Genomic DNA, 12,489 nt, shown 5'->3' with positions numbered 1-12,489 from the left:
AGTAAATAAGGGTGGAGTGCCAAGTGCTGTGGTATGGGGGGAGTGCCCTGTGCTGTGGGATGGGGGGAGTGCCAAGTGCTGTGGTATGGGGGAGTGCTGTGGTATGGGTGGAGTGCCCTGTGCTGTGGGATGGGGGGAGTGCCAAGTGCTGTGGGATGGAGGGAGTGCCCTGTGCTGTGGGATGGGGGAGTGCCCTGTGCTGTGGGATGGAGGGAGTGCCCTGTGCTGTGGGATGGAGGGAGTGCCCTGTGCTGTGGGATGGTGGGAGTGCCCTGTGCTGTGGGATGGAGGGAGTGCCCTGTGCTGTGGGATGGAGGAGTGCCCTGTGCTGTGGGATGGAGGAGTGCCCTGTGCTGTGGGATGGAGGGAGTGCCCTGTGCTGTGGGATGGAGGGAGTGCCCTGTGCTGTGGGATGGAGGGAGTGCCCTGTGCTGTGGGATGGAGGGAGTGCCCTGTGCTGTGGGATGGAGGAGTGCCCTGTGCTGTGGGATGCCCTGTGCTGTGGGTGGGATGGGGGGGAGTGCCCTGTGCTGGGATGGGATGGGATGGGGAGTGCCCTGTGCTGTGGGATGGAGGGAGTGCACTGTGCTGTGGGATGGAGGGAGTGCCCTGTGCTGTGGGATGGGGGGAGTGCCCTGTGCTGTGGGATGGAGGGAGTGCCCTGTGCTGTGGGATGGAGGGAGTGCACTGTGCTGTGGGATGGAGGGAGTGCCCTGTGCTGGGTGGGATGGGATGGGGAGTGCCTGTGCTGTGGGATGGAGGGAGTGCCCTGTGTGGGATGGGGGAGTGCACTGTGCTGTGGGATGGAGGGAGTGCCAAGTGCTGTGGGATGGGGGAGTGCACTGTGCTGTGTGGGATGGAGGGAGTGCCCTGTGCTGTGGGATGGAGGGAGTGCACTGTGCTGTGGGATGGAGGGAGTGCCCTGTGCTGTGGGATGGGGGGAGTGCACTGTGCTGTGGGATGGAGGGAGTGCACTGTGCTGTGGGATGGGGGGAGTGCCCTGTGCTGTGGGATGGAGGGAGTGCACTGTGCTGTGGGATGGAGGGAGTGCCAAGTGCTGTGGGATGGGGGGAGTGCCAAGTGCTGTGAGATGGGGGGAGTGCCCTGTGCTGTGAGATGGGGGAGTGCCCTGTGTTGTGAGATGGGGGAGTGCTGTGGGATTGTGTAATGTTAACTTTCACTGCTATGCGGATGACACACAGCGGTACATTTCAATGAAACATGGTGAAGCCCCAAAATTGCCCTTGCTAGAAGCATGTGTTTCAGACATAAGGAAGTGGATGGCTGCAAACTTTCTACTTTTAAACTCGGACAAAACAGAGATGCTTGTTCTAGGTCCCAAGAAACAAAGAGATCTTCTGTTGAATCTGACAATTAATCTTAAAGGTTGTACAGTCGTCTCAAATAAAAATGTGTAGGACCTCGGCGTTACTCTGGACCCTGATCTCTCTTTTGAAGAACATATCAAGACCATTTCAAGGACAGCTTTTTTCCATCTACGTAACATTGCAAAAATCAGAAACTTTCTGTCCAAAAATGATGCAGAAAAATTAATCCATGCTTTTGTCACTTCTAGGTTAGACTACTGCAATGCTCTACTTTCCGGCTACCCGGATAAAGCACTAAATAAACTTCAGTTAGTGCTAAATACAGCTGCTAGAATCCTGACTAGAACCAAAAAATTTGATCATATTACTCCAGTGCTAGCCTCCCTACACTGGCTTCCTGTCAAAGCAAGGGCTGATTTCAAGGTTTTACTGCTAACCTACAAAGCATTACATGGGCTTGCTCCTACCTATCTCTCTGATTTGGTCCTGCCGTACATACCTACACGTACGCTATGGTCACAAGACGCAGGCCTCCTAATTGTCCCTAGAATTTCTAAGCAAACAGCTGGTGGCAGGGCTTTCTCCTATAGAGCTCCATTTTTATGGAACGGTCTGCCTACCCATGTCAGAGACGCAAACTCAGTCTCAACCTTTAAGTCTTTACTGAAGACTCATCTATTCAGTGGGTCATATGATTGAGTGTAGTCTGGCCCAGGAGTGGGAAGGTGAACGGAAAGGCTCTGGAGCAACGAACCACCCTTGCTGTCTCTGCCTGGCCAGTTCCCCTCTTTCCACTGGGATTCTCTGCCTCTAACCCTATTACAGGGGCTGAGTCACTGGCTTACTGGGGCTCTCTCATGCCGTCCCTGGAAGGGGTGCGTCACCTGAGTGGGTTGATTCACTGATGTGGTCATCCTGTCTGGGTTGGCGCCCCCCCTTGGGTTGTGCCATGGCGGAGATCTTTGCGGGCTATACTCAGCTTTGTCTCAGGATGGTAAGTTGGTGGTTGAAGATATCCCTCTAGTGGTGTGGGGGCTGTGCTTTGGCAAAGTGGGTGGGGTTATATCCTTCCTGTTTGGCCCTGTCCGGGGGTGTCCTCGGATGGGGCCACAGTGTCTCCTGACCCCTCCTGTCTCAGCCTCCAGTATTTATGCTGCAGTAGTTTATGTGTCGGGGGCTGGGGTCAGTTTGTTATATCTGGAGTACTTCTCCTGTCCAATTCGGTGTCCTGTGTGAATCTAAGTGTGCGTTCTCTAATTCTCTCCTTCTCTCACTCAGAGGACCTGAGCCCTAGGACCATGCCCCAGGACTACCTGACATGATGACTCCTTGCTGTCCCCAGTCCACCTGGCCGTGCTGCTGCTCCAGTTTCAACTGTTCTGCCTTATTATTATTCGACCATGCTGGTCATTTATGAACATTTGAACATCTTGGCCATGTTCTGTTATAATCTCTACCCGGCACAGCCAGAAGAGGACTGGCCACCCCACATAGCCTGGTTCCTCTCTAGGTTTCTTCCTAGGTTTTGGCCTTTCTAGGGAGTTTTTCCTAACCACCGTGCTTCTACACCTGCATTGCTTGCTGTTTGGGGTTTTAGGCTGGGTTTCTGTACAGCACTTTGAGATATCAGCTGATGTACGAAGGGCTATATAAATAAATTTGATTTGATTTGATTTGAGTGCCCTGTGCTGTGGGATGGGGGAGTGCCCTGTGCTGTGGGATGGGGGGAGTGCGCTGTGCTGTGAGATGGGGGAATGCCCTGTGCTGTGGGATGGGGGGAGTGCGCTGTGCTGTGAGATGGGGGAATGCCCTGTGCTGTGGGATGGGGCGTGTGCCCTGTGCTGTGGGATGGGGGGAGTGCCCTGTGCTTTGGGATGGGGGGAGTGCCCTGTGCTCTGGATTGGGGAGTGCCCTGTGCTGTGGGATGGGGGGAGTGCCCTGTGCTCTGGATTGGGGAGTGCCCTGTGCTGTGGGATGGGGGAGTGCCCTGTGCTGTGGGATGGGGGAGTGCCCTGTGTTGTGAGATGGGGGAGTGCTGTGGGATTGGGGAGTGCCCTGTGCTGTGGGATAGGGGAGTGCCCTGTTCTCTGGATTGGGGAGTGCCCTGTGCTGTGGGATGGGGGGAGTGCCCTGTGCTGTGGGATGGGGGGAGTGCCAAGTGCTGTGGGATGGGGGAGGTGCTGTGGGATGGGGGGAGTGCACTGTGCTGTGGATTGGGTAGTGCCCTGTGCTGTGGGATGGGGGAACTGCCCTGTGCTGTGGGATGGGGGAGTGCCAAGTGCTGTGTGATGGGGGAGTGCCCTGTGCTGTGGGATGGGGAGTGCCCTGTGTTGTGAGATGGGGAGTGCTGTGGGATTGGGGAGTGCCCTGTGCTGTGGGATTCGGGGAGTGCCATGTGCTGTTGGATGGGGGAGTGCCCTGTGCTGTGGGATGGGGGGAGTGCCCTGTGCTGTGAGATGGGGGGAGTGCCCTGTGCTGTGGGATGGGGGAGTGCCCTGTGCTGTGGGATGGGGGAGTGCCCTGTGCTGTGGGATGGGGAGTGCCCTGTGCTGTGGGATGGGGCGTGTTCCCTGTGTTGTGGGATGGGGAGTGCCCTGTGCTGTGGGATGTGGGAGTGCCCTGTGCTGTGTGGAGTTCCCAGTGCTGTGGGATGGGGGAGTTCCCAGTGCTGTGGGATGTGGGAGTTCCCAGTGCTGTGGGATGTGGGAGTGCCCTGTGCTGTGTGGAGTTCCCAGTGCTGTGGGATGGGGGAGTTCCCAGTGCTGTGGGATGGGGGAGTGCCCTGTGCTGTGTGGAGTTCCCAGTGTTGTGGGATGGGGGAGTGCCCTGTGTTGTGAGATGGGGGGAGTGTCCTGTGCTGTGTGGAGTTCCCAGTGCTGTGGGATGGGGGAGTGCCCTGTGTTGTGAGATGGGGGGAGTGCCCTGCGCTGGGGGATGGGGAGTGCCCTGTGCTGTGGGATGTGGGAGTGCCCTGTGCTGTGGGTTGGGGGAGTGCCCTGTGCTGTGGGATGGGGGAGTGCCAAGTGCTGTGTGATGGGGGAGTGCCCTGTGCTGTGGGATGGGGAGTGCCCTGTGTTGTGAGATGGGGAGTGCTGTGGGATTGGGGAGTGCCCTGTGCTGTGGGATTCGGGGAGTGCCATGTGCTGTTGGATGGGGAGTGCCCTGTGCTGTGGGATGGGGGAGTGCCCTGTGCTGTGAGATGGGGGAGTGCCCTGTGCTGTGGGATGGGGGAGTGCCCTGTGCTGTGGGATGGGGAGTGCCCTGTGCTGTGGGATGGGGAGTGCCCTGTGCTGTGGGATGGGGCGTGTTCCCTGTGTTGTGGGATGGGGAGTGCCCTGTGCTGTGGGATGGGGGAGTGCCAAGTGCTGTGTGATGGGGGAGTGCCCTGTGCTGTGGGATGGGGAGTGCCCTGTGTTGTGAGATGGGGGAGTGCTGTGGGATTGGGGAGTGCCCTGTGCTGTGGGATTCGGGGAGTGCCATGTGCTGTTGGATGGGGGAGTGCCCTGTGCTGTGGGATGGGGGGAGTGCCCTGTGCTGTGAGATGGGGGGAGTGCCCTGTGCTGTGGGATGGGGGAGTGCCCTGTGCTGTGGGATGGGGGGAGTGCCCTGTGCTGTGGGATGGGGGAGTGCCCTGTGCTGTGGGATGGGGCGTGTTCCCTGTGTTGTGGGATGGGGGAGTGCCCTGTGCTGTGGGATGTGGGAGTGTCCTGTGCTGTGTGGAGTTCCCAGTGCTGTGGGATGGGGGAGTTCCCAGTGCTGTGGGATGTGGGAGTTCCCAGTGCTGTGGGATGTGGGAGTGCCCTGTGCTGTGTGGAGTTCCCAGTGCTGTGGGATGGGGGAGTTCCCAGTGCTGTGGGATGGGGAGTGCCCTGTGCTGTGTGGAGTTCCCAGTGTTGTGGGATGGGGGAGTGCCCTGTGTTGTGAGATGGGGGGAGTGTCCTGTGCTGTGTGGAGTTCCCAGTGCTGTGGGATGGGGGAGTGCCCTGTGTTGTGAGATGGGGGGAGTGTCCTGTGCTGTGTGGAGTTCCCAGTGCTGTGGGATGGGGGAGTGCCCTGTGTTGTGAGATGGGGGAGTGCCCTGCGCTGTGGGATGGGGGAGTGCCCTGTGCTGTGGGATGTGGGAGTGCCCTGTGCTGTGGGATGGGGAGTGCCCTGTGCTGTGGGATGGGGAGTGCCAAGTGCTGTGTGATGGGGGGAGTGCCCTGTGCTGTGGGATGGGGGAGTGCCCTGTGTTGTGAGATGGGGGAGTGCTGTGGGATTGGGGAGTGCCCTGTGCTGTGGGATTCGGGGAGTGCCATGTGCTGTTGGATGGGGGAGTGCCATGTGCTGTGGGATGGGGAGTGCCCTGTGCTGTGAGATGGGGGAGTGCCCTGTGCTGTGGGATGGGGGAGTGCCCTGTGCTGTGGGATGGGGGGAGTGCCCTGTGCTGTGGGATGGGGGAGTGCCCTGTGCTGTGGGATGGGGCGTGTTCCCTGTGTTGTGGGATGGGGGAGTGCCCTGTGCTGTGGGATGGGGGAGTGCCAAGTGCTGTGTGATGGGGGGAGTGCCCTGTGCTGTGGGATGGGGAGTGCCCTGTGTTGTGAGATGGGGGAGTGCTGTGGGATTGGGGAGTGCCCTGTGCTGTGGGATTCGGGGAGTGCCATGTGCTGTTGGATGGGGGAGTGCCCTGTGCTGTGGGATGGGGGAGTGCCCTGTGCTGTGAGATGGGGGGAGTGCCCTGTGCTGTGGGATGGGGAGTGCCCTGTGCTGTGGGATGGGGGGAGTGCCCTGTGCTGTGGGATGGGGCGTGTTCCCTGTGTTGTGGGATGGGGGAGTGCCCTGTGCTGTGGGATGTGGGAGTGCCCTGTGCTGTGTGGAGTTCCCAGTGCTGTGGGATGGGGGAGTTCCCAGTGCTGTGGGATGTGGGAGTGCCCTGTGCTGTGTGGAGTTCCCAGTGCTGTGGGATGGGGGAGTTCCCAGTGCTGTGGGATGGGGGAGTGCCCTGTGCTGTGTGGAGTTCCCAGTGTTGTGGGATGGGGAGTGCCCTGTGTTGTGAGATGGGGGAGTGTCCTGTGCTGTGTGGAGTTCCCAGTGCTGTGGGATGGGGAGTGCCCTGTGTTGTGAGATGGGGGGAGTGCCCTGCGCTGTGGGATGGGGGAGTGCCCTGTGCTGTGGGATGTGGGAGTGCCCTGTGCTGTGGGATGGGGGAGTGCCCTGTGCTGTGGGATGGGGGAGTGCCAAGTGCTGTGTGATGGGGGGAGTGCCCTGTGCTGTGGGATGGGGAGTGCCCTGTGTTGTGAGATGGGGAGTGCTGTGGGATTGGGGAGTGCCCTGTGCTGTGGGATTCGGGGAGTGCCATGTGCTGTTGGATGGGGGAGTGCCCTGTGCTGTGGGATGGGGGGAGTGCCCTGTGCTGTGAGATGGGGGAGTGCCCTGTGCTGTGGGATGGGGAGTGCCCTGTGCTGTGGGATGGGGGAGTGCCCTGTGCTGTGGGATGGGGAGTGCCCTGTGCTGTGGGATGGGGCGTGTTCCCTGTGTTGTGGGATGGGGAGTGCCCTGTGCTGTGGGATGTGGGAGTGCCCTGTGCTGTGTGGAGTTCCCAGTGCTGTGGGATGGGGGAGTTCCCAGTGCTGTGGGATGTGGGAGTTCCCAGTGCTGTGGGATGTGGGAGTGCCCTGTGCTGTGTGGAGTTCCCAGTGCTGTGGGATGGGGGAGTTCCCAGTGCTGTGGGATGGGGGAGTGCCCTGTGCTGTGTGGAGTTCCCAGTGTTGTGGGATGGGGGAGTGCCCTGTGTTGTGAGATGGGGGGAGTGTCCTGTGCTGTGTGGAGTTCCCAGTGCTGTGGGATGGGGCAGTGTCCTGTGTTGTGAGATGGGGGGAGTGCCCTGCGCTGTGGGATGGGGGAGTGCCCTGTGCTGTGGGATGTGGGAGTGCCCTGTGCTGTGGGATGGGGGGAGTGCCCTGTGCTGTGGGATGGGGGAGTGCCCTGTGCTGTGGGATGGGGCGTGTTCCCTGTGTTGTGGGATGGGGGAGTGCCCTGTGCTGTGGGATGTGGGAGTGCCCTGTGCTGTGTGGAGTTCCCAGTGCTGTGGGATGGGGGAGTTCCCAGTGCTGTGGGATGTGGGAGTTCCCAGTGCTGTGGGATGTGGGAGTGCCCTGTGCTGTGTGGAGTTCCCAGTGCTGTGGGATGGGGGAGTTCCCAGTGCTGTGGGATGGGGGAGTGCCCTGTGCTGTGTGGAGTTCCCAGTGTTGTGGGATGGGGGAGTGCCCTGTGTTGTGAGATGGGGGGAGTGCCCTGTGCTGTGGGATGGGGGAGTGCCCTGTGTTGTGAGATGGGGGGAGTGCCCTGTGCTGTGTGGAGTTCCCAGTGCTGTGGGATGGGGGAGTGCCCTGTGTTGTGTGGAGTTCCCAGTGCTGTGGGATGGGGGAGTGCCCTGTGTTGTGAGATGGGGGGAGTGCCCTGTGCTGTGGGATGTGGGAGTGCCCTGTGCTGTGGGATGGGGGAGTGCCCTGTGTTGTGAGATGGGGGAGTGCCCTGTGTTGTGGGATGGGGAGTGCCCTGTGTTGTGAGATGGGGGAGTGCCCTGTGCTGTGGGATGGGGAGTGCCCTGTGCTGTGGGATGTGGGAGTGCCCTGTGCTGTGGGATGGGGGAGTGCCCTGTGTTGTGAGATGGGGGAGTGCCCTGTGTTGTGAGATGGGGGGAGTGCCCTGTGCTGTGGGATGGGGGAGTGCCCTGTGCTGTGGGATGGGGGAGTGCCCTGTGTTGTGGGATGGGGGAGTGCCCTGTGTTGTGAGATGGGGGGAGTGCCCTGTGCTGTGTGGAGTTCCCAGTGTTGTGGGATGGGGGAGTGCCCTGTGCTGTGGGATGTGGGAGTGCCCTGTGCTGTGTGGAATTCCCAGTGCTGTGGGATGGGGGAGTGCCCTGTGTTGTGAGATGGGGGGAGTGCCCTGTGCTGTGGGATGGGGGAGTGCCCTGTGCTGTGGGATGTGGGAGTGCCCTGTGCTGTGGGATGGGGGAGTGCCCTGTGTTGTGGGATGGGGGAGTGCCCTGTGTTGTGAGATGGGGAGTGCCCTGTGCTGTGGGATGGGGGAGTGCCCTGAGCTGTGGGATTTGGGAGTGCCCTGTGTTGTGAGATGGGGAGTGCCCTGTGCTGTGGGATGGGGAGTGCCCTGTGCTGTGGGGAGTTCCCAGTGCTGTGAGATGGGGGAGTGACCTGTGCTGTGGGATGGGGGAGTGCACTGTGTTGTGGGATGGGGGAGTGCCCTGTGCTGTGGGATGGGGGAGTGCCCTGTGCTGTGGGATGTGGGAGTGCCCTGTGCTGTGGGATGGGGGAGTGCCCTGTGTTGTGGGATGGGGGAGTGCCCTGTGTTGTGAGATGGGGGGAGTGCCCTGTGCTGTGGGATGGGGGAGTGCCCTGTGCTGTGGGATGTGGGAGTGCCCTGTGCTGTGGGATGGGGGAGTGCCCTGTGCTGTGGGGAGTTCCCAGTGCTGTGAGATGGGGGAGTGCCCTGTGCTGTGGGATGGGGGAGTGCACTGTGTTGTGAGATGGGGGAGTGCCCTGTGTTGTGAGATGGGGGAGTTCCCTGTGCTGTGGGATGGGGGCGTGTTCCCTGTGCTGTGGTATGGGGGAGTGCCCTGTGCTGTGGGATGGGGGAGTGCCCTGTGCTGTGTGGAGTTCCCAGTGCTGTGGGATAGGGGAGTTCTGTGGGATGTGGGAGTTCCCTGTGCTGTGGGATGGGGGAGTGCCCTGTGCTGTGTGGAGTTCCCAGTGCTGTGGGATAGGGGAGTTCTGTGGGATGTGGGAGTGCCCTGTGCTGTGGGATGGGGGAGTGCCCTGTGCTGTGGGGAGTTCCCAGTGCTGTGAAATGGGGGAGTGCCATGTTCTGTGGGATGGGGTAGTGCCCTGTGTTGTGAGATGGGAGGGGGGAGTGCCCTGTGTTGTGAGATGGGATGGGGTAGTGCCCTGTGTTGTGAGATTGGAGGGGGGAGTGCCCAGTGCTGTGAAATGGGGGAGTGCCATGTGCTGTGGGATGGGGTAGTGTCCTGTGTTGTGAGATGGAGAGAGTGCCCAGTGCTGTGAAATGGGGGAGTGCCATGTGCTGTGGGATGGGGGAGTGCCCTGTGCTGTGGGATGTGGGAGTGCCCTGTGCTGTGGGATGGGGGAGTGCCCTGTGCTGTGGGATGGGGGAGTGCCCTGTGCTGTGGGATGTGGGAGTGCCCTGTGTTGTGGGATGGGGAGTGCCCTGTGTTGTGAGATGGGGGAGTGCCCTGTGCTGTGGGATGGGGGAGTGCCCTGTGTTGTGGGATGGGGGGAGTGCCCTGTGTTGTGAGATGGGGGAGTGCCCTGTGCTGTGGGATGGGGGAGTGCCCTGTGCTGTGGGATGTGGGAGTGCCCTGTGTTGTGGGATGGGGGAGTGCCCTGTGTTGTGAGATGGGGGGAGTGCCCTGTGCTGTGGGATGGGGGAGTGCCCTGTGCTGTGGGGAGTTCCCAGTGCTGTGAGATGGGGGAGTGCCCTGTGCTGTGGGATGGGGGAGTGCACTGTGTTGTGAGATGGGGAGTGCCCTGTGTTGTGAGATGGGGAGTGCCCTGTGCTGTGGGATGGGGAGTGCACTGTGTTGTGAGATGGGGGAGTGCCCTGTGTTGTGAGATGGGGAGTGCCCTGTGCTGTGGGATGGGGGAGTGCCCTGTGCTGTGGGGAGTTCCCAGTGCTGTGAGATGGGGGAGTGCCCTGTGCTGTGGGATGGGGGAGTGCACTGTGTTGTGAGATGGGGGAGTGCCCTGTGTTGTGAGATGGGGGAGTGCCCTGTGCTGTGGGATGGGGGAGTGCACTGTGTTGTGAGATGGGGTAGTGCCCTGTGCTGTGGGATGGGGAGTGCCCTGTGCTGTGGGATGGGGAGTGCCCTGTGTTGTGAGATGGGGGAGTGCCCTGTGCTGTGGGATGGGGAGTGCCCTGTGTTGTGAGATGGGGGAGTTCCCAGTGCTGTGAGATGGGGGAGTGCCCTGTGCTGTGGGATGGGGGAGTGCACTGTGTTGTGGGATGGGGGAGTGCCCTGTGCTGTGGGATGGGGGAGTGCCCTGTGCTGTGGGATGGGGGAGTGCACTGTGTTGTGGGATGGGGGAGTGACCTGTGTTGTGGGATGGGGGAGTGCCCTGTGCTGTGGGATGTGGGAGTGCCCTGTGCTGTGTGGAGTTCCCAGTGCTGTGGGATGGGGGAGTGCCCTGTGTTGTGAGATGGGGGAGTGCCCTGTGCTGTGGGATGGGGGAGTGCCCTGTGCTGTGGGATGTGGGAGTGCCCTGTGCTGTGGGATGGGGGAGTGCCCTGTGTTGTGGGATGGGGGAGTGCCCTGTGTTGTGAGATGGGGGAGTGCCCTGTGCTGTGGGATGGGGGAGTGCCCTGAGCTGTGGGATTTGGGAGTGCCCTGTGTTGTGAGATGGGGGGAGTGCCCTGTGCTGTGGGATGGGGGAGTGCCCTGTGCTGTGGGGAGTTCCCAGTGCTGTGAGATGGGGGAGTGCCCTGTGCTGTGGGATGGGGGAGTGCACTGTGTTGTGGGATGGGGAGTGCCCTGTGCTGTGGGATGGGGAGTGCCCTGTGCTGTGGGATGTGGGAGTGCCCTGTGCTGTGGGATGGGGAGTGCCCTGTGTTGTGGGATGGGGAGTGCCCTGTGTTGTGAGATGGGGGAGTGCCCTGTGCTGTGGGATGGGGGAGTGCCCTGTGCTGTGGGATGTGGGAGTGCCCTGTGCTGTGGGATGGGGGAGTGCCCTGTGCTGTGGGGAGTTCCCAGTGCTGTGAGATGGGGAGTGCCCTGTGCTGTGGGATGGGGAGTGCACTGTGTTGTGAGATGGGGAGTGCCCTGTGTTGTGAGATGGGGGAGTTCCCTGTGCTGTGGGATGGGGGCGTGTTCCCTGTGCTGTGGTATGGGGGAGTGCCCTGTGCTGTGGGATGGGGGAGTGCCCTGTGCTGTGTGGAGTTCCCAGTGCTGTGGGATAGGGGAGTTCTGTGGGATGTGGGAGTTCCCTGTGCTGTGGGATGGGGGAGTGCCCTGTGCTGTGTGGAGTTCCCAGTGCTGTGGGATAGGGGAGTTCTGTGGGATGTGGGAGTGCCCTGTGCTGTGGGATGGGGGAGTGCCCTGTGCTGTGGGGAGTTCCCAGTGCTGTGAAATGGGGGAGTGCCATGTTCTGTGGGATGGGGTAGTGCCCTGTGTTGTGAGATGGGAGGGGGGAGTGCCCTGTGTTGTGAGATGGGATGGGGTAGTGCCCTGTGTTGTGAGATTGGAGGGGGGAGTGCCCAGTGCTGTGAAATGGGGGAGTGCCATGTGCTGTGGGATGGGGAAGTGTCCTGTGCTGTGGGGAGTTCCCAGTGCTGTGAAATGGGGGAGTGCCATGTTCTGTGGGATGGGGTAGTGCCCTGTGTTGTGAGATGGGAGGGGGGAGTGCCCTGTGTTGTGAGATGGGATGGGGTAGTGCCCTGTGTTGTGAGATTGGAGGGGGGAGTGCCCAGTGCTGTGAAATGGGGGAGTGCCATGTGCTGTGGGATGGGGTAGTGTCCTGTGTTGTGAGATGGAGAGAGTGCCCAGTGCTGTGAAATGGGGGAGTGCCATGTGCTGTGGGATGGGGGAGTGCCCTGTGCTGTGGGATGTGGGAGTGCCCTGTGCTGTGGGATGGGGGAGTGCCCTGTGCTGTGGGATGGGGGAGTGCCCTGTGCTGTGGGATGTGGGAGTGCCCTGTGTTGTGGGATGGGGGAGTGCCCTGTGTTGTGAGATGGGGGGAGTGCCCTGTGCTGTGGGATGGGGGAGTGCCCTGTGTTGTGGGATGGGGGAGTGCCCTGTGTTGTGAGATGGGGGAGTGCCCTGTGCTGTGGGATGGGGGAGTGCCCTGTGCTGTGGGATGTGGGAGTGCCCTGTGTTGTGGGATGGGGGAGTGCCCTGTGTTGTGAGATGGGGGAGTGCCCTGTGCTGTGGGATGGGGGAGTGCCCTGTGCTGTGGGGAGTTCCCAGTGCTGTGAGATGGGGGAGTGCCCTGTGCTGTGGGATGGGGGAGTGCACTGTGTTGTGAGATGGGGGAGTGCCCTGTGTTGTGAGATGGGGGAGTGCCCTGTGCTGTGGGATGGGGGAGTGCACTGTGTTGTGAGATGGGGGAGTGCCCTGTGTTGTGAGATGGGGGAGTGCCCTGTGCTGTGGGAT

The sequence above is a fragment of the Oncorhynchus masou genome, chromosome 21 (genome assembly GCF_036934945.1).
Source record: "Oncorhynchus masou masou isolate Uvic2021 chromosome 21, UVic_Omas_1.1, whole genome shotgun sequence".
In the NCBI taxonomy this organism is placed as follows: Eukaryota; Metazoa; Chordata; class Actinopteri; order Salmoniformes; family Salmonidae; genus Oncorhynchus; species Oncorhynchus masou.
Note: the sequence above shows the minus strand (reverse complement) of the source record.